We start from the raw sequence: 5,317 nt of genomic DNA on the forward strand, positions 1-5,317 counted from the left end.
TAGATTCTTTTCATACGTTGGGTTCTTTAATTCTCATAACATCACTTTAGAGAGAAATGCCATTATTTCTGCTTTGCAAATGAAGAGAATGAGCCTCATTAAGCCTCAGAAGGGTTAATTTACTTGAATTCAAGCCCCAGTCTTTCTGGCTCCAAAATTCAAGTCCCTTCATCAAAGAAACCAAGAAAACCTGGCTGATTTGAACTGTAGGTAACCTAAGGGTAAACAGACTAAAATGATGCCTTCATAAATCAAATGCCTGATGTTGAAGTGTCCTGAGACATCTGTTTTGTTTTCCTCCCCATTCTTAGCTGTGTTCCAAATAGTTTAATTGTCTGACAAACAGCTTTGAAATTAGTGAGGTGTTGTGACAACACCTCCCTTGTTCAAAGGGAGACCATTCATTCAATACACTAGTTTGAGATAAATACTGAGGTATTTACTTATGATCCTAGAGAAGGTCCAAAAATGATTATGGTCACGGAATTATGGCTCATATATAGTGGTAAGCACGTAACACCATATCTATAGATACGTATGTATGTGAATGCAGACACACACACACACACACACACATAGCCCATTTATTCAGGCCTGCACCCTGGAGACCTAACTCGAGCATTCCTGCTCACTTTTCCTTTACTCTTCCAGCATTTACCCTGAGGCAGGTTCTAAGTTAAACTCCTGGAATATATCTGACATCCACTCTTCCTCCAAGCCTTCTAAACATCGTAGGCCCTTGTGCATGACTCTGCCTGCCTGAAGCTGCAGCAGGGGAGAGGGAAGACACAAGACTGGACCACACCCCCAGAGGTGGGAATTTAATTGGTCTGATTTGATTACGTGGCATAAGGATTGTTAAAAGGGCCTTAGGTGATTCTAATGTGCAACCAAGACTGGGAGTCGTGGTGCAGGTGGGTACTGATTAATTCGGGGTCAGCTGGGTGTGTCTGTGGGGCTGGGTGCTGGAGAGAATGACGTTCATAATCAGTTGCGTCTCCAGGCCAGCTGAGTCACTTGCCACCAGGTAAAACTGGCTACAGAGCCTTCAGACTAAGACTGGAACAAAAACATTCAATTCAGTTAGACTTTGCAATATCTTGACATTTTTGCTCTGGTCAGTTACTTTCACTTTCAATTTTTTCTTTTTCTTAAAAATCAACCCAAATGCTACCCTTGCATTTTGGTAGTGGAAAAGATCACAACACAGCAGACATTTCATGTTCTTGACTATGTTTCTTCTGTGGTGTTTTTTGTTTTTTTTTTTTCGCTTTTAATGGAGCAAACAATCGCAGAAAGATTAAATACACACGTCCTGGGCAGCATGCACCCTGGGCACGTCCCCTTTGCTCTTTTGTCTACTTTGCATGTAAGTGTCTTGAGACTCAGTATTTTCAGGAAATAATACTTTCCCTTGGACTACAAACTATAAGCTGAAATTATTCTTGAAATGGGAATAGTCAGCCACAATGTGTTTTCAAGGGAAAGACAAGAGCAGCTTCAAAGAAGTCAGAAACTTAAGGACAAGAAGATGCTGATGTGTTAGGAAAGTTTACAATATTTGCTTCTGTGGTTTTACAAATATAAATAGAAACAGCTATGGCAAAGAACTTCTATAATTAGCTTTCACCCTGGTTCTAAAATTTGCTTATTTTAGAGCTTTTAGTAGTATGTAAAAACCACTGTTTAAAAACGTTGGTTTGAATTTTCTGGCACTTTAATGAAAAAATTAGTATTTTCAAGCTCTGGGGTTTTCACTAAAGTCATGTGCTAAAGAAGGAGAAGTCCTTTGTTGCTGAAAGGTCTCAGGGGAGGGTGGACACCCTGGTGATTTTCTTCTCCGTGGGCACAGTTTTCTTTAAGAGTTAGAGCATGAGTTTAAATCAGAAATTAAATGAATTACTGATCCAAACTGTGGGTGTAGTCGTAGAGAGACACTGGTATTTAGACCAAACAAATGTGCTCTTTAAACACAGTGATCGTACCCAGTTGTTCTTCCAAAACCACAACAGAGAATAATCTTGCTCAGTTAATCATACCTCCCTGAAGAACCACCCCCTAGAAGGGTGTCTACCATCAGCAGCAAGATGTGGCAACCACTTCCTACCCTGGAAAGTGAATCCTCATCATTTCCCTTCAATTCGAACTGCCAGGCAGCGTTAGGTCCCTTTGCACTCATCTAATGTGTTGTTTCATTACTTGTTCTTCCACTTCGGTGAATTCTTTGTAGGTCTAAATCATATTGGATACAAATCAAATCTGAAGAAAGACTTGGAATAAGTCCATCACCCCCAACTAAATTTTATCCAGGTGCAAAGTAGACCAGGTGGGAATAAAAGAAACTAAATCTTGTCTACAACTGAAAGAACAGAGTATTATTGGTAAGTGGTCAAGGAAAATTTACAGCATTTTTGAGGTCCATTTAACATTTTGCTGAGAAGCATCAGGAAAAAAATTTAATAGAAATGGCAACTGATGGAATCGAATAAGTGAATCAACTCAATTACTACAATTGTGTTACTCTACATATCAGGGGAAAAATTTAGCTCTGGGTCAGTCTCCTGGATTCTAGATAGGGAAAATGCAGCCTGAGTACCCCCTAATTTACAGAGACGGCAGTGAGCCTTGGAGTATACCCTATAGAAATTAGTCAAATAAGACTAATTCTGGATTCCTCCAGGAATTCTGGATGCTGTTTGATGATGACTGTGCAATTCCCCTGGACTCACCTGAACCCAGTAGGAACTGAACAACCCAATAGGGACTGAAAAACTTCCATCAGTGGTCCTCAATCTTTGTTTTTCAGAATTATTAGGGAATTTTTGAAATGATCCATACCTATAGCCCACCCCACATTGTCTGAATCAGAACCTCTGGTGGTAGATATTTTGAAGAAATATTCTTGACTGGTTTTGATGCACAGCAAAGTTGAGCATCTCTGCATCTAGGCGAATAGAAGGGATCAAGTTCCTCACAAGAAAATAGCTTTTCTAAGGGTTAAGGGACTAGAGATTGTTTTAGGATTGCTCCAGATCGTCTCAACAGTCCTTTCAGGGAAACTCAAATCATTCAAGATGTTCTAATGAACGAGATTGGTTCTAGAAAGGAGAAAGGACACTTTAATTGTAAGGGGTCTTTGAATGTCAAAGAGCTGTGCACTTGAAAGTACTATTGCAATCGACTTTTTTCTGCAAGAACTAAGTTTGGAGATGATTTTTATTTTAACTGTTTACAAATTTTATTAAAAAAAGATAACTCCTTCCATTAGACAAAATTTTATTTTCTGTAAATGTATCCCTCATGTAAATATTTTCCTGTTTTTATATTTGTCATATTATATGTCATTCCCAAGAATGTTTCCACTAGAAATGATTTGCCAAAATACGATCATACAGTTCACATATAAATTTTATACAAGTTACCTGATGGAAAGGAGTATATGTAGCAAAAGAGAGTTAGACTCATATTTATTGAGCTCCTCATATGCATCTTTCTAAAAAGGGACTGGTTATTATTCTCATTTTGCTGTTGAAAAAACTGAAGTTCAGATTAGGAGAAATCTCTAACACCACACAGTTACTAAGTAATAGCGTCAGGATTTAAATTCAAGTGTGGCTGATTCCAGAGCTCATATTTACTAAATTACACTATACGAGGACAATCAATATGAGGCAAATGCCCTTTCTTAGTCCTTAAAACATATCATTTAATAATTTATCTGGAGAATTAGTCTGTATTCACAGCATGGCCATCAGGATATCTAATAAGACTTTTTCTTCTTTCTGATTTTCCAATTTTTTGTGGATAAAGTCTAGGTTGAGGGACATGGCTTAACTCAGGAGGAAAGTGGGCCTCCTAAAATTGATTCCCAGTTTTAAACAGTCTTATCCGTCCAGGCCAGGCAGCGCCTAGAACACTGGAAGCTTGAAGGAGCAGAGTTAAATGTAGGCTTTCTGTATCCAGACTTCCTTGTAAGAGAACATGAAGAGGAAAATTTTAGATCTTTCCAAACTCACCAATCCTATAAGTTACTCCACTGGGTATAGAGAAAGTCCAGCATTGCTACAACTATCTATCTCCCTCCACACAGGAAAAAAAAGAAAAAAAAATTAGAAGCAAAGAAAAAGTGCTTCTGCTGGTCAGAAAGATATGCCAGGAAGTTTTTCATATGCTTAATAAAAATGTGGAAGGACATGTCTAAAATTAAACTTTATTTGCTGAGTTTAAGGAAGAAGCAGAAGGCTAGCCAAACAGCTCCCACATCCACATATTTAGACACCAGTTCACTGAAAAGGGAAAATGAAAAGTCTAGTGTGGAAAATCACTTGGTGTCAATGTTTCTAATACACACTAATCAAGCACATATTAAAGTCAAGGGTTTGAGGTGACATGAATACTATCAGTGTCAGAGAAGTTAATAATTAGGACATTTCAACTATACTTTTAAAGAATCTTTTTTTAATTTCCTGCATCTCTTTGGTAAAATTTGCTATAAATTTAGGTATCTTTGAGGAAACATTCTTTACTGTAAATCCTTGGTTCTGTACTAAGCCTGAGACACTGCAGAAATGATGGCATTATCCATTCAGTTTTCAATAGTCTTACGATTCTTCTTTAGTCTGTTTGAAAAAATATTTCCACTATTTAATTTTTGTAAATATGTGGGGTATTTGTTTAACTGGGAGTTAGTTCATTTATACCAGCACACACAAATTAATTCATAATTAATATGAATTTAACAAGTTAAATAATCTCCAACAATTTCTTATTCTTCATGAGTTTTTAATTTACACTTTGAAAATTATGTGTACTATGAAGGCAGATTTCTGAATTATGTAGGCAAATCTTCCTACCCCATTCTCCTAAAAAGTTTTTATATCAGATTCCTTAAATTTGAGCCAGTATTTGTCTGATTTAACATCTCAAGAATCTGAGAAATACTAGAGCTGGAAGGCACTGGGTCTAATGCCCTCATTTTGTAGATAACGAAACTGGGACTTAAAAAGATGAAGTGATATGACAAGGACCACAAAATAACTTCCTTAGTAGAGCTGAAACTGGAGGTAAGTTCTCCTAACACCTGAAAGGACTTTTCAACATCAGTTGCTTTATTTTCCAATTCACTTTTATACGACTAATGTCTAGTTTAAAAATTCTACCTCCTAGGATGATATTTCTCAATCCTAGGTGCTTTGTTTTGAAGTTTAATTAAATAGTACAGTTTATTATTATTTTTTTTAATCTGGTGCAATTCTGTAGAAGGAGGAAAATGTTTTTTTATTGCTTTTATTGCTGCTTTTATATTGCAATATAAAAA

The 5,317-nt window shown here is 36.9% G+C and overlaps 1 long non-coding RNA gene across 1 annotated transcript; it reads left to right on the plus strand.

Annotated features, from left to right (window-relative positions):
* The first annotated feature begins 857 nt into the window (after positions 1 to 857).
* LOC135318852 (uncharacterized) lies at positions 858 to 5,038 on the plus strand. Its single transcript, XR_010377237.1, has 3 exons — positions 858 to 914; positions 2,231 to 2,381; positions 4,983 to 5,038. It is a non-coding gene; the product is annotated as an uncharacterized LOC135318852 (long non-coding RNA).
* Positions 5,039 to 5,317: the final 279 nt, after the last annotated feature.

The sequence above is a fragment of the Camelus dromedarius genome, chromosome 22, assembly GCF_036321535.1.
Source record: "Camelus dromedarius isolate mCamDro1 chromosome 22, mCamDro1.pat, whole genome shotgun sequence".
In the NCBI taxonomy this organism is placed as follows: Eukaryota; Metazoa; Chordata; class Mammalia; order Artiodactyla; family Camelidae; genus Camelus; species Camelus dromedarius.